Genomic DNA, 17,823 nt, shown 5'->3' with positions numbered 1-17,823 from the left:
GAAAATGATGAAGCCAAGTCGAAGATCTACAACTGCTTAAATTCTGATATTTATACAGACTGAAGTTGTTATCAGAAGTTGAAATTGGTAAAAGCTTTAAGGACTGTAAGTTGTAGTTATCTAGTCTAATTCTCATGCATTTGTACTTAATGTTTTTGACATCATCAAATATCTGTTAAACTTGTATATTATGTTAATTTACAAGTTGGGGGAGATTGTTAGATATATTTGATAATGTCATGGCTAATATGTTTTATGTTTAGCTTTCAGATCTTACTTGAACAGGATAAATCAGTACTTAACTGTTGATCAGTACTTCTACTGGAAGTCAGGACTTAAGGATATCAGTACATATGTTATCAGGAGATAATCGTCAGAAGATAGATATCAGAACTTAAGTGCTGAAGGACGATCAGATAAGGACAGTAGCTGATTAAAGGAAAGAAGATCAAGATAAACATAAGAAGAGATATGCATGAAGAAGGAATTCCGTGAAGAATGGAATACTTGGAAGAAAAGATATCTGATTGATATATTTTAGGAAGCAGAATTATATTCCATATCAATTAGCGATTATCTTGTAACTGTGTAGTATATAAACACAGATATAGGGTTTACACTATAAGTGTTATCATTATTAGAGAAGATTATTCATTGTAACCCTAGCAGCTCTCGTGATATTTGTTCATCACTGAGAGGTAACAGTTCCATACTGTAACAGAGTTTATTGTTTCAATAAAGTTTGTTTTCTGTTACTTAAGTTCTTAAAGTTCGATTTGAGTGTACTATACACTGTATTCACCCCCTCTACAGTGTGTGTGTGACCTAACACAGAACACTTCAGATCTAAGCAGTTCGGTCTATTTTAAGGAGCTCGGGGCACCTAGCACAGATCGGGTCGAAATCTTATGCATCAGCAGCCCTAATAACTGGATGACTCCCTATATAGCCTACTTGAGAGATGGAACCCTGTCAGAAGATCAGAATAAGGCACACTACTTCAAATATAAAGCTTCCCGTTTCTTCCTCGAAGATAATCAACTATATTGGAGAACCTTCTCGGCACCTATTCTTAAATGCGTTGATCCAGATGAGGCAGATTATTGTCTCCGGGAAGTTTATGAGAGAATTTGCGGAGATCATCTAGCTGCCAAAGCCCTAGCCTAAAAAGTCATTAGACAAGGATAATACTGGCCAACTATCCACGCAGATGCGGTGGCATATGTGAAGAAGTGTAGCAAATGCCAAAAGTTCAGCAATGTGCTGAAGCAAAGCCCAAGCCTTCCAGGGTCAGTTCTCTCCCCGGTTCCCTTTTCTATTTGGGGTATTGACATCATGGATCCCTTTCCCCGAGCCAAGGGAGATTTACGCTACGTCCTAGTAGCGATTAACTACATGACTGGGCGGAAGCTAAAGCCATGTGAACCATCAATCAGCAGGATTGCATCAAATTTATGGATTCGATCGTGATGAGGGTCGGGATATCGATGATATTGATCTCCGATAATGGACCACAGTTTGTTGGTTCAGATTTTGAATCATATCTGAAAGAGCTCTGCATCAAGCATAAAAGAGCATTTGTGGCCCACCCCCAGGGAAACGGACAGGTAGAGGTCACCAACAGGACCATACTCTAGGCCTAGAGAAAAGATTGGAGGAATCCAAGAAGATCTGGCCAGATGAGCTCCCGAAATTCTTGTGGTCCTACAGGACCACCCCCAGGACAGGCACCGGAGAGACTCCTTTCAAACTTGCCTATGGCACCGAGGCCCGACTACTAGTTGAAACCGGATCCCCCTCCCACAGAGTCATCAATTTTGATGAAGTCTCAAATATTGAAGGCCTTAAAACCAACATGGAGCTCTTGGATAAAGTGAGAGACCGGGCTGTGGAAAAGATGGAAAGCTACAAGGAAAATACAAAGCTCTATATTGTAAAGAAGGCTAAGATCGGGGAATATGGAGTGGGAGATCTGGTAATCCGGGACACCGAAGCTTCAGACCCAACAAATCAAGGCAAACTGCAACCAAAATGGGATGGGCCTTACAAGGTTAAAGAGGTGTTACGCCCGGGGATATATAAGCTGTGTTATCTCAATGAGACCGAGGTCCCGAATACCTGGCACGGGGCCCGGTTAAGGAAATTCTACCAATGATTGAAAGGTGCACCTTCTGGGATCATCTCTATGTTTGAACTACGATATCTTTATCTCTCAATCAAATAATTTAAATGATGTATCTATTCACCCCAGAATATAATCTCTACTTTATTTCTATTAAATGAAAAACTTCATTTTGAGCATCCCATAGCTTAGAATAATTTTTTTCTATCGTTCCATTACACCATTATATGTGCACCCAAACGCGTGACTGTATAAACCCATGTGTACTTAAAAATATTTCTTAAAATTAAAAATTTTACCCCCGCCCGGGGCCAAAAAACACAACCCATGTGTACTTAAAAAAATTCTTAAAATTGGAAATTTTACCACCTCCCGGGGCCAGAAAACACAACCCATATGTACTTAGAAAAATTTCTTAAAATTGGAAATTTTACCCATGCATGGGGTCAAAAAGCACAACCCATGTGTACTTGGGAAAAATTTCTTAAAATTGGAAATTACACCCCAACCCAGGGTCAAAAATAAGTCGCAACCCATGTGTACTTAATAAATTTTCTAAATTCGAATTTACCCCAACCCGGGGTCAGAAATAAGTAACGGCCCGGGTGTACTTAGTAAATTTGCTAAATATGAATACAAATCAAAGACGATAAATTGCAAGCAAGACACACATGCAGTAAAACAAACCCGGGGAAATCTACCCCGAGGACAAACAAAAGTACGTTCAAATTACATACAAGTTGAAGTAGCCAAAAGGCTAAGTTCGGGAATCACTTAAAAACATCAAATATGAATTACATGCCACAAAGGCCAAATATTTAATCTTCTGTTGCAGGCTCGGAGGGAGGAGAAGGGGGCTGCTCTGGGTCATCCTGAGGCAGAGGAAGCTGTTGAGCTACGGAGATTTGGGCACAGGAGGCGCATTAATGAATGGTCCAGCTCCGGAATCCCTGACCAAGATGGCGTTGGCTCGTTCTCCAACCGGATCTCCCCTTCAATGTACTTCTCAAGGAAGACATCGATGGTACCCCGGGGTTGTCGGCAAGGTACCGGGAGGTAACCCTCCAGCATATCAGGATCTTTTCTAGAGCCTTCTCGTTTAGCTCCTCGAAGTACGCCGGAGTTCCCCGAAAGTTGGCTAAGACTTCTTCCGCAGTTGGCCTCACAGCCAAATCTTCCCTCAACTTCCAGTTCTCTTCCCTCATATTCCAGACCGAAGTCTCAGCTCCCTCCCATCTAACCCTTACGGGCCCCCATAAGCCTCAGACAAATCACGATAATAGAAGCTCAAATATTTAGGGTCTCTCCTACCCCGGAGTCAATGCCACACCCGAACCCAAAGACAAAAACAAAAACAAAACAATATAGATTCAGAAACATATTCTACCACAATCAAATCTCAAAAACAAGATCTATGCAATATACATACACCTATGGCCAAAAACATATACTAAAAACATACCCAGGCCCAACTATATTTTGCACTACCAAAAACACATATTTTTGCATAAAAAACTAACAAAATAGATGTTGTTTACACAATTCAAACACTAAACCAATGTCAAAACACTACAAACCCACAATAATTCAATCACAACACCAAAAACTACAAACCCACAACAAAACTATTACAAAAATTGAACAAAAAAAATAAAGAATAGCGAAGTAAGAACTCGCACAAAACAATGACATGCATGGCAAAAAAATGAAAGAGAACAAAGAGAAAAGCAAGAAGAAATAAGGAACTTACAAATAGCAGGAGAAACGCAAAGGCTTCAAGTCAAAAGCTCCGAAAATCTATGTTAAAATCTCTGTTTTCTTTCTTTTTGCTCTCGACTGAATGTTCGTGTAAAAAGAATAAAAGAGATGATGGAGGGAATTTATAGAAGAATAAGGAAAAGGCGAACATTTTTTTACAAAAAAAGAAGACAATATGGCCACGTGGCGCCCTCTGATTGGCCCAGATAAGGTAACTGTCATAACAGTTATTACACCGCTGTAAATTCTCATAATTATCACACGGTAATCATGGCATAGCGCACCTTTTCATAAAAAAAAGGGGGAAGGAAATATTTCATACACTCAGATATACATATATACATATACTTATATATCGGTGAGCCCAGCTGGAATCCCAACAGACTTCTGACAGCCCAGATTTTCCGCACCTACTTTCCAGAGTCCGTTCAAATGAAAGGACAACTTGTCATTATCTATCCAACCTTATCCTAAATTCAAATTTCAAATCAAAAAGACTAACCAAGTCAACCCCGGAGTCTCACTTTTATAAGACCCCGGTGTTAGAGGGCAACAAATCAAAGAAAAACCCCAGAATTTTTCTTCATCATAATTCAAGGAACCCCACCTTGGACACAAATCAAAGAGACTGACCAAGTCAACCCCGGAGTCTCATATTCATAAAACCCCGGGATTAGGGGCAATAAATCAAAGAAAAACCCCAAAAATTTTCTTCCAAAAAGTTTGAGAAACCCTACATTGGACACAAATCAAAGAGACTGGCCAAGTCAACCCCGGAGTCTCATATTCATAGGACTCTGAGGTTAGGGGGCAACAAATCAAAGAAAAACCCCAGAATTTTTTCTTCCAAATGGTTTAAGGAACCCCACTTTAGAAACAAATCAAAGAGACTGAACAAGTCAACACCGGTGTCTCATATTCATATCATTTCAGAGTTAGGGGGCGACAAATCATAGAAAAATCCCAAAAAATTTCTTCCCAATAACACAACAATAATTAATCTAGTCCCTCATCCGGGAAATCCGCATAAGGGAGTTGGAGGTAAATGACAGCATATATTAGCTCAGGCCCAGTAATAGGAGCCCAAGGCCCAGGAAGAGGAGCCTAGGACCCGGTTAGCAAAAACCTTGGAAGACCCCAGGACACGTGGAAACATCAACACCGCCCAGGTGGACCAGTTCCGCAACCTTTCAACGGTCCGGATCCAGTAGTACACTAGCTCATCACAGACGTCCACGCATCCTACAGTCCAGAACACACCTACGGCCCTGATCAAAAGTACAAACCCCTAAACCCTAATGGGAAGCCTATAAAAGGCTGAACAAAAGGAGTATTAAGGGTTACTTAATCTTTATCATCTACACACCTATACACACACCACATACATACGCGTAATTCCTATTTTACTCTTTCTTCTCTAAAACCGCTTCTCATTCTCACACCGGAGGTGCCGCGAGGACGGCACCCCCTCCGAATCTGTTTTGCAGGAGCCTATCCTACAGCTACACCACGCACCACCGTCATTTATGCTCAAATGGAGTTTGAGTCCGGGTAAAAAAAGGAGAGAACCTCGGGGTGATCTAGAATTATCACATACTCCCTCCGTTACAATATAACTATCCACTTTAAAAAAAAAATACGCATATTAAGAAATCCTAACATTATTTAAAAAGTTATTTAGTTATCATATTTATTGCATTCACTATATTAACTACAACATTGTTTATGGTAGAGAGTTAGTCTTGCAAATATAAACTAGTAATACAATAATTGTGTGTGGTATAAAATTCATCTTGAAAATATAAACGGAATTTTATAATTTGAATAGTGACATTGAAAGTGTAAGTGGATAATTATTTTGAAACAAATTTTTTCTTCAAAAGTTGACAGTTATTTTAAAACGGAGGGATTACTATACTACATAGAGCTGAACTCACTCTTATTTTTTTTCTCTGCCTGTGAAATAAACAAGATTTTCTCGCCACACAATTCTAAAATTGCATAGAAAGCCCCAGCTCCATCACATAATTCCTAGAAACCATAAATCTTTGAATTGATGATTTATTTATTCTTATTTTGGCTGATGATAATTCTACTAGAGTAATAATTATAATCAGCCCGATGTTTAGTTTCCTCCCATATATTATATACTCTCACTTCTGCACAATCACAGAGTACCATAATAAGTGACTCGATTTAAAATATTGGTATATTTTACTCCGTCCGTCTCAATTTATCAGTCTTGTTTGATTTTTGATAGTTAAGTTGACTCAACTTTGACCATGAATAAAAACTCATTCTTTCATTATTTTCAAAAATTAAAAATACATATAAAAGTAAATTAAACATACTTTCTAAGGATATAAATTTTATAAATATTTTCAATATTATACTATGTGAAATTTTCAGTCAAAGTTGGGTCAATTTGACGATAAAAAGTCAAACATGACAGATAAATTGGGATGGAGGGAGTATAATTATTGAGAATGATTTAGTAATGAGTGATTAGATCATTTGCTGGTCAGAGCTGTTATATGAGAAATAAAAGTTATACCATGGTTGTTGTATTCCCACTGAACTCTCATGAATGTTGTGTTAAATTATAATAAATAATAATTCAATATTTTGTTATGACACAAATTTTGAAAGAACATCTGCCTCTGTACTCAACCATACATCTGAGGTCAATTTATTTCAACTGAAACTTGAACAATCAACTTTGAGTTGTTAAATATCCTAACTTCTAGAGTACGGATAATTTGGAAAATTGTCGAAAAGTGTCCTATTACGAGTCTAATTGTTAATTGATCAGCAGGTGGTAGGAGATGGGAAAATGAATTTTTTCGTCATCCAACTTATCGTGTTTTTAGGAACTTATCATTCAACTATAATTTTTTTTCTTTTACTCACTAATGTTAGGTTCATATTTTTTTTAGTCACTAACGTTAGATTCGGATTTGATTATTAGCATTATGTCAATTTTTGTAGCATTATTAAAACATGGTGGTAGTCTTTAATATTTTAATGGTTTATATATATACCTTGGGTAATGAGAGTTTGACACACATTTTAAGGCTCCTAAAAGATGTAGTTTCATAAATTATTTTAAATAATTTTCTTCTAAATAATAATTTAACGTTTAAATTTTTATATACAAAAAGAAAATCTTAAAAAAAATTATAAAACTATGTTTGTAAGAAAAATATCTTGTGATAATTGTTTGATTTAATACCAAATTCACATTATTACAATATTATTCTATTTTTGTGTTTATATATATACTTATTTCATGATTCTATTAGAATGGATGGGTTTATAGTTTTGATTTTGGGTCGATAAGAGTTGCATGAAGGAGTTGTGGTTAATGATTTCATTGGGTTTTTGAAAGTGTCGTTTGGTAAAATATTGATATGTAATTTTTTAATATTTTTAGTACTTTATGATCAGTTTGCTAATTTGATTGTATTGATTATTTTTTATTTTTTTTGTTTCCCAATAATTTTAGTACGAGACAGTCTTGTCTATTAACATGGTTTGAAAGTTCAGTTTATCTGAGTGTCGAGTCAACAGTTTTAGTGGTACGTTTTGTCTCTCTATCTTTATTCTAGTACGCTGCAATGGCATCAACACATAACATTACTCAGTCTATGAACACTATTACTCTTGAAGATGAAGAAGATAGTGGCTTTTCTTTTGATGATATTGAAGAAACAGACAACAATGAGCGCCTACAAGGATTTAACAATCGTCTGTGTTTGGTAGGAAAATTCATCAACGAAGGTGTGATTGATTTTATGGCGATGCAATATACAGTATCATCACTATAGAGACTAGGGAAAGGAGTATATATGAAAGAACTTGATGTAAATCTATATATTTTTCAGTTCTACCATGAGTTAGACATTAAAAGGGTTATATCAGGAAGCCCGTGGACTTTCAACAGGAAGGTACTACTGATAACAAGGATGAAGGAAGAAGATATACGTAGAGGAGTAAGCCTTAACAAGCTTGATCTATGGGTACAAATTTATGATATGCAGGTGGGTTTCATGTCTGAGAGAGTTCTAAAAGAAGTCAGCAATTATGTGGGGGAGTTTATTGAATCATGTCCAAAGAATTTCAGTGGTGTATGGAAAGAATACATGAGGATCTGAGATACGATTGATATCACGAAAGCACTTAAGAGGCGCATGAAGATTAGAAAAACAGGAGGGGCATGGATATGGATTACATTCAAGTACGAAAATGTACCAACATTCTGCTTCATTTGCGGTATAGTTGGACATTCTGAAAAATTCTGCAGTACCCTGTTCGATACTCCGGAAGAAGAGATAGTAAAACCATACGGAGCTTGGATGAGAGCTCCATTGCGAAGGCAAACAAAGTTAGTAGGATCGAGATGGCTTCGTAATGGTAGCAACGATGGAGGAGATGACAGGAGGAAGGAAGACGAAAATTTAGGAAAGTCACAGCAAGATGATCAACAGGTCCCACAAAATACGCAGGATAATATTTCCAGAGAAAATCAAGGAGAGACAGCATATCGAAATAAAGATTTGGGAGGGAAACAGGCGATTTCAAAAAATGGGATCAATCAAGCTGAATTAAATAAATCAAATCCCATAACAAAAGGAGTGCTTATAGTGGATAATAAAAAAAAGAACTGATGATGGGCTTAAGCAACAAATTGGGCCAAGTGGACATACAAAATTGTGGATGGACTCGGATGAGGAAAACACTGATGAGAGGGAACATGAACCAAAAGATCCAAAAAACGTAAAGGTGGCGGACTCTGGTACGGGAGTCCGCCAAGGATTATGAGTACACTGAGCTGGAATTGCCGTGGGCTTGGGACCCCACGGGCTGTTCAATTCCTTAAGGAGACAGTCATCCAAAAGAAACCCAAAATTGTGTTCTTGTGTGAAATATTATGTAAGTAGGAAGTGGTAGAAAGAGTAAAGAGAATTCTATATTTTGAGGGAAGCATTGTTAGGAATATATGTGCATTAGTTTGATGATTTGTTTAACAAAACACTTAAGTAGAAATCTAGTGTTTGTAGCCTCAACGGATAAGACCATTTTGGCTATCCGTTGATGGTGTAGCTTTACTTAGAAATAAGTCTAGTGTTGTAGCACATTTCAGTCTCTGAATTTGAGATATAAATTCTTAAATGTTGAGGGAAATTATAAGTCATGTTGACTACTAGAGGATATGCAGATAGGAAGGCCAATTGTAAGTATTTCATGCCTTGTAATTTTGTATAAATGAAATGGTGTCAACGGATAACTTAAAGACCTTCAACGGATGAGAAACAAAGCTTCAACGGATGTCTCTAAAGCTTCAACGGATAACATCCTTCAACGGATGAGTGCATCAACGGATAGAGCTTCAACTGCTAACACATCAACGGATAAAGCCATCAACGGATGAAGGCTTCAACGGATGTTCTGTTAAATAGCAGTTGACAAGTGGTAGTTGTACCTACAAACAGAGGCACATGGGTTGACAGAGACAACTGAGATGTGGTAGCCTATTTCAGGAACATCAGAAAAAGCAGCCATTCTACTCTAGTATAAAGAGGCAATAGTCAACAATGCACTGGAGTAAAATGGAGAAGAAACAAGTGGAGAACTTATTTTATTATTGTACTTTTTATCTTTGTCTTCACTTGTAAACTTGGTGATATATAAACCAAGTAGCAGCTAGTAATTAGAAGAGAATTTTTCCAGAGTTGTTTAGAAAAATCTTGAGAGAAAAATTATCTACTTTGTACTAGGACGCAGCTGTGATCAACATCCAGAATCACAGATTTTCTGAAATACCATCTCTGGTGGAACAACAATCCACCAGAAAAGTTTTTAAGGTCTGTTGTGTTCTTTACATTAGTGCTTGAATATATATCTGTCTGTATTAGCTTAAAGCAATTCACACACTTGTTTATCTTGAACACAAAGCCTTTAAAACTGCTCAAAACTTGAAAAAGTTTTGAGATTTACATTCAACCCCCCTTCTGTAAATCTCATTGTTAGTCCACTAGGAATAACAATTGGTATCAGAGCAAGCTCTTGACACACAAAGAGTTTAAAGATCTTGGAAACTAACAAAGATGAGTAAGAAGGATATTGGAGTAAAAATCCCAGTTCTTGACAAAAACAGTTATCACCATTGGAAGGTGAAAATGCACCTTCATCTACTCTCCCAAGATGAAGGTTATGTAAACTGCATTGAGAATGGTCCTCACATTCCCCACAAAGTAGCCACAGTTGCTACGGCCACAATTGCTGTTGGTCAATCCATTCCAAAACCTAGAGCAGAATGGACAATGGAAGACACAGAAGAAGTCCACAAGGATAAGAAAGCTATGAACATTTTGTTTAATGGTCTTGACAAGGATATGTTTGATAATGTGATAAATTGCACAACTGCCAAAGAGGTTTGGGACACAGTTCAGCTACTGTGTGAAGGTACAGAACAAGTAAAAGAAAACAAAATGCAGCTTCTCATTCAACAGTATGAGTATTTTCATTTTGAAGAAAATGAATCTTTAAATGACACATTCAATAGATTCCAAAAGCTGTTGAATGGACTGAAGCTGTATGGTAGAGTGTACCAGGTGAAGGATTCAAATCTTAAATTTTTAAGATCCTTGCCAAAGGAATGGAAACCCATGACTGTCTCCTTGAGAAACTCTCAAGATTATAAGGACTTCACTCTTGAAAGATTATATGGAATCTTGAAGACTTATGAACTAGAGCTGGAACAGGATGAGGTATTGGAGAAGGGAAGAAAGAAAGGAGGTTCAGTTGCCTTGGTAGCTGAAAATGAGAAAGAATGCAGACAAGAAACTGTGAGATCAACATTAAACTCCAAAGATGGCACAAGCAAATCAGAATCAAGCAAGGGTAAGGAGCAAGTTGCTGAGAATGAAGACAACTCCAGCCAAGATGACTCTGATGGTATTGATGAGCATCTTGCATTTCTGTCCAGAAGATTTGCAAAGATGAAATTTAGGAAAAACACTAGAGCCACTAAACCTCATAAGAACATGGTGGACAAATCCAAGTTCAAGTGTTTCAATTGTGGTATAAGTGGACACTTTGCAAGTGAGTGCAGAAAGCCAACTTCTGAAAAGAAGAAATTTGACCAAGTAGATTACAAAAAGAAATATTTTGATCTGCTCAAGCAAAAGGAGAGGGCTTTCATTACTCAAGAAAAAGACTGGGCAACTGATGGAGAAGAAGAGGATGAAGATGTGGAATATGTCAACTTGGCTCTCATGGCTGATTCTGAGGAAAATGAAGTTAGTTCATCAAGCAACCAGGTAATCACTACTGATTTAACACAGCTTACTAAAGAAGAGTGCAATGATGCTTTTAATGACATGTCTACTGAACTGTATCATTTGCGTGTGTCTCTTAAATCTCTTGCTAAAGAAAATAGTAGGATTAAAGAGAATAATTTGTTTTTAAGTAATAGAAATGCTGTGTTAGAAGATAAGTTGATTGACCTAGAGAAAACTAAGCTACATTGTATATCTGTTGAAAATGAACTAGCTGAATCTGTTAAGAAAGTAGAAATACTTTCTAATCAATTAGAGAGAGAGCAAGAGGTGATTAAAGCCTGGAAGACATCTAGGGATGTTAGTGCTCAAATTGTCAAGGTCCAAGGAATTGAATCATTTTGTGAAACTGCCTGGGATAAAAACAAAAAGAAAATGGAATTAATTGATGGGCTGTCAACGGATGTGGAATCAACGGATGATGAAAATTATCCGTTGAAGGAAGAAAAGGAGCATCCGTTGAAGGTTCCTCAATTAAAACAGGCAGATGTTTCTAATAGTGAAAATCTAAAGAAACTCAACAAAAAGTTTGGTTCAACTTCCAAGAACTTTGTCAAAGAAGAAGCAAGCACATCCAAAGATTTCAGTAAGGTGAATATAGGACACATGACCTTAGAACAGTTAAAGAATAGGCTCAAAGTGGTTGAGGATAAAAAGGAAACTAAAAGGAAATCTAATAGAAATGGGAAGGTAGGGGTTAACAAATATAACAATTACACACCTGATAAGTATGCTCCTAGAAAAAGCTGTGTGCATTGTAGTATTGTTAATCATCTATCTGCTAATTGCCAATCTATTAAGAAAACTCCCATACCTGTGCCCTCTTCCATGCCTAATATGTCTGCATCACCTCTGCATGCTATGCCTGTTATGTCTCAACAGAATCCTTATGCACATTTTGCAAACATGCCATATTTTAACAATCCTTATCTTGCTGTATTTAGTATGCCTCAAATGCCATACAATATGCCAATATGGAATAACATGCTTGCACAATCCATGCCTTATCAAATTCCAAATGTGCTAAATGATTCTGTGACTAACCCTACACCTCAACCAACTACATCTAAGATCAAGGTTGACTCAAAGTTACCTAAGTCTAAAGATGCAGGAGGAATGAAGTCTAGGAGAAAGGCTAACAAGAATGGACCCAAGGAAACTTGGGTACCAAAATCAACTTGATTGATTTTATGGTGTGCAGGGAAAAAGAAGAAATCTATGGTACTTGGACAGTGGTTGTTCAAGACACATGACAGGAGATTTCTCCCTGCTCACAGAGTTTAAGGAGAGAGCTGGCCCTAGCATAACCTTTGGAGATGACAGCAAAGGGTTTACTATGGGATATGGCTTGATTTCAACAAGGAATGTCATAATTGATGAAGTTGCATTAGTTGATGGTCTCAAGCACAACTTACTGAGCATCAGTCAACTATGTGATAGAGGGAATATAATTTCCTTCAATTCAGAAGCCTGTGTTGTCACCAGTAAGAAAGACAACAAAGTGGTTCTAACTGGAGTTAGAAAAGGAAATGTGTACTTAACTGACTTCAACTCTACAGATGCAGAATCTATTACTTGTCTCTTCAGCAAAGCAAGTTCAGCTGAAAGTTGGCTATGGCACAAGAAGCTATCCCATTTGAATTTTAAGATAATGAATGATCTAGTCAAAAAGGACTTAGTTAGAGGAATTCCTCTTGTTGAATTCTCAAGGGATGGTTTGTGTGATACTTGTCAGAAAGGCAAACAAAGGAAAGCATCATTCAAAAAGAAGCTTGAAACAACAATTGATGAACCATTACAGCTGCTACATATGGATTTGTTTGGACCAGTCAATGTATTATCAATTGCAAGAAAAAGATATTGCTTGGTGATTGTAGATGATTTCTCAAAGTTTTCATGGGTCTATTTTCTTGGATCAAAGGATGAAGCAAGTGAAATCATTATCAATCACATCAGGCAAGTTAATAATCATCCTGACTTGAAGGTTAGGAATATCAGGAGTGACAATGGAACTGAGTTCAAGAATTTGACAATGAGGCTGTTCTGTGAAGAAAATGGAATCATGCATGAGTTCTCAGCTCCAAGAACACCTCAGCAAAATGGGGTAGTTGAAAGAAAGAACAGATCTTTAATTGAGGCTGCTAGAACAATGCTTGAAGAATCAAAGTTACCAACATATTTCTGGGCTGAAGCTGTTAATTGTGCCTGCTACACTCAGAATATTTCTTTGATCAATCAAGCTAAAGGCATGACTCCTTATCAGTTGTTCAAGAGAAGAAAACCAACTCTAAACTTTCTTCATGTCTTTGGATGTAAATGCTTTATACTGAGAAATCAATCTGACCATAAAGGGAAGTTTGATGCAAAGGCTGATGAAGGGATATTTGTTGGTTACTCAGCTGGAAAATCTTATAGGGTCTACAATCTAAGAACCAACATTGTTATGGAATCTGTGCATGTTGTGTTTGATGATAAAAAGATTGATGGACTAACAGATGAGGGACACCATGAAAGACTCAAATTTGACAACATTGAGATATATTGTGATGATAGTGAAGAGGAGATTGATGGAGATGACACTTCAAAAGGGATTCAAGATATGTCCTTGGATAATGCACAGAATTCTGCATCCGTTGAAAGAGGCAATGCAGTATCCGTTGAAAGACATAGTGCATCATCCGTTGAAGTACATAATGAAGCATCCGTTGATCATAGTTCATCAACGGATAATCGATTTACATCATCAGTTGATAGAACTCCAAGTTTCCTGCAAAGGACCAACAACTCAGGGGGAGTTTCAACTGATCAACACTCTGTCTCACATCACGACAATACTGAGGCCACCTCATCTAGAGCACATCTTCCACCTCAAAGGAAATGGACCAAGAATCATCCCTTTGAACTGATCATTGGTGATGCATCATCTAAAGTGCAAATAAGAAAAGCTACTCAAAATGAATGTCTGTATAGTAGTTTTCTATCTCAGGAGGAACCTAAGAAAGTGGAAGAAGCCTTAATGGATCCAGATTGGATATTAGCTATGCAGGAAGAGCTGAACCAATTTGAGAGAAACAAAGTTTGGAAGCTGGTACCCAAGCCAAAGAACAAGAGTTCCATTGACACAAAATGGGTATTCAGAAACAAGATGGATGAAAATGGCATTGTCATAAGGAATAAAGCCAGATTGGTTGCTAAAGGCTATTCTCAACAAGAGGGAATAGATTTTGATGAAACATTTGCTCCAGTTGCAAGACTTGAAGCCATCAGAATCTTTCTAGCCTATGCAGCTAATGCCAATTTCAAAGTCTATCAGATGGATGTCAAGAGTGCATTTCTAAATGGGGAATTGGAGGAAGAAGTTTATGTAAGCCAACCTCCAGGTTTTGAAGATCAAAATTTTCCAGACCATGTGTATTATCTGTTGAAAGCACTCTATGGACTAAAGCAAGCACCTAGAGCCTGGTATGAGACTTTGTCAAAGTTCCTTCTAGATAATCATTTCACAAGAGGTACTGTTGACAAAACTCTCTTCTTTAGAAATGTTAATGGCTCTAAGATACTTGTACAAATTTATGTAGATGATATTATATTTGGATCTACAGATGATAAGCTTTGTAAAAAGTTTGCTAAATTAATGCAAAGTAAATATGAAATGAGCATGATGGGAGAGCTAACTTACTTTCTTGGGTTACAAGTAAAACAAGTTAGTAGTGGAATTTTCATTAGTCAAACTAAATATATTTATGATCTTTTAAAGAAGTTTGACTTAATGGATTGTTCACCTGCAAAAACTCCCATGGCCACTGCCACTAAGCTTGAATTAAACAAGGCTGAAAAGTCTGTGGATATTACAAGTTATAGAGGCATGGTTGGCTCACTTTTATATTTAACTGCTAGTAGACCTGATATAATGTTTTCTACATGTCTCTGTGCTAGATTTCAAGCTGACCCTAAAGAATCTCACTTAGTGGCCATTAAAAGAATTTTCAGATATCTCAAGGGGACTCCAAATCTAGGAATTTGGTACCCTAGAGAGTCTGGTTTTGATCTAATTGGTTACTCAGATGCAGATTATGCAGGTTGCAAAATAGACAGGAAAAGCACAACAGGCACCTGTCAATTTCTAGGGAACAAGCTTGTATCATGGTTCAGCAAGAAGCAGAATTCTGTTTCCACATCAACAGCTGAAGCTGAGTACATTGCAGCTGGTAGTTGCTGTGCACAAATACTATGGATGAGGAACCAGTTATTTGACTATGGTATGACTGTTGACAAAATTCCAATATTTTGTGACAACACAAGTGCCATTGCCATTACTGAAAATCCAGTGCAGCACTCAAGAACCAAGCACATTGATATCAAGTACCACTTCATTAGGGAACATGTGATGAAAGGTACAGTGGAACTTCATTTTGTTCCAAGTGAACAACAAATTGCAGACATATTTACCAAGCCACTTGATGAATCAACATTCACAAGATTGGTAAGTGAGCTAGGTATGCTTAATTACTCTTAAAATTCATGTCCTTATTGCAATTTGAATTGAAGCCTGAAATGTATTAGCTGCAAGAACAAATTTGATTTTTAACACAGATTATTCCATCAACGGATATTCCCTATCCGTTGAAAGTCAAAATTGTTATGTCAACGGATGTTCATTATCCGTTGAAAGTCATATACATTTCTGGAATTTTTATCCGTCAACGGATAAAACTGAAGTGCTCTTCAACGGATGACAGTTTACCTTATCCGTTGAAATATCACATCAGTCGATTCAAGTGTTTCACAGCCGTTGATTCTATTGTCTTAACCGTTGATACTCATACATACAGCTGTATGTATTTGTTTTAAAGGTAGTTTTTAGAATACTTACAGTTTATTCTTAAACGGCTGAAATTCACTTATATATATTTATTGTTTAATCTCTTATTTATGCTTTTTAATTTGAGAAAGTATATAAGCCCTTCTGATTTTTCATTTTTTACTTTACGCTTTCTTGAAATTTCAAAGCTTTTACCATTTTCTCTCTGCAAAACCTTCAAGTTATTCTCTGCAAATTCTACTCACAACAATGGCACCAGTAGTAAAGATTATGTCTCAATCTGGGTTCATCTATGAGAAGAACAATTTCATAGCTTTGGTAGCAAAGAATGAAGCCCACTCAGATTATCACAAAATGATGGACTTCATCAAAAACTGTAAACTTAGCTATGCAATGCTGGAAGCCCCAACGATTTACTGTGAAGTAGTTGAGGAGATTTGGACAACTGCTGAGTTCAACTCCATAGATATGACCATCTCTTTCACTCTCAAAGGTAAAAATCACTGTGTTAACTGTGATGATTTACTAGCATGTTTTAAATTACCTGAGAACAATGCCATGACACCACACACTGATAATGATGTATCCAGCATGTTAGATTCCATAGGTTATTCTCTTAACTCTGCTAGTTTAGGGAGTATTAAAAGAAAAGGCCTTATGAAAGAATGGAGTTTTCTTGGGGATGCCTTTATCAAGGTTTTCTCTGGGAAAATTAGCAATTTTGATGCCATAACTTCATCTCTTGTTAATATGCTCTATATGCTTGTTTCTGATAGGTATTTTAATTTTAGCAACTATGTTATGCTAGAATTGGGTACTAGATTAGGTAACAAAGCTAATAGATCTAATAACATCTATTATGCTAGATTCTTTATGTTATTGGCTAACCATGTTGCTGAAGGTTTGGTCATAACCAATGAGAATAATAAACTCAAGTGCTGGGCACAAGAGAAAAGAGTTCTTGCAGATTTATTGAGAATGGATCTCAACAACAGTGTGCCATTGGTATATTTACCAATCATGAATGCACCTCAGGTAAGTGAGGTAATTGCTTCTACAACTCCTACTTCTTCCAACCCCTCTATTTCTTTATCTTCTAGTGTGGCCATGGAATCTGTGACAATGCCCCAACAGATTCCTACCAAGGTCACCAAAACTAAACTTTCAAAATCAAAGACAAAGAAAACTACCTCTGTTGTTTCTCAAAAGACAACAGTTGTAACATCTACCATTAACCTTGAAGGGAGTGAACAGGGTGTGAGTGGTGAGGGGAGGGGTGAACATCAAAGAAACCCCCAGGATAAGGAAGGAGAGTTAAGTGCTTCCCAAGCTAGCCAAGCCACAGTTTCTCAAAAAGCTGTGGTGGTTGAAAAGGTTACTAGCACATCCCTAGCTGCATTCTCCCAAAAGGATGTAACTATTGAAAATAGTTCCCAACCAGGAACACAGAACAAACGAGGGAGGGACACTAAAGCCAAACACTCACCAACAAAAGCCTTTATTAGAAGAAAGAGAGCAAGAACCCAATCTTCTACACAGGGTGCACACACTGCACAGATACATCCATCTGTATATATGCCTTCTCAAACTCAGTTTGATGTGGCTCCAACAAATGTGGAGTCACAGCCCCATTCTCTCACAATTAACACACATCAATCACCACACACTTCTTCACCATCTCTAGATGTGGATATGTTATTCCCATCAATTCCTGATTCTCCCTCTTTACAACTCAGGGAGGAGCCCCACTCAAATACAGGTGATCATCATCTTTTAGATGA

Source organism: Apium graveolens, chromosome 6 (genome assembly GCF_009905375.1).
Source record: "Apium graveolens cultivar Ventura chromosome 6, ASM990537v1, whole genome shotgun sequence".
Lineage (NCBI taxonomy): Eukaryota > Viridiplantae > Streptophyta > Magnoliopsida > Apiales > Apiaceae > Apium > Apium graveolens.
Note: the sequence above shows the minus strand (reverse complement) of the source record.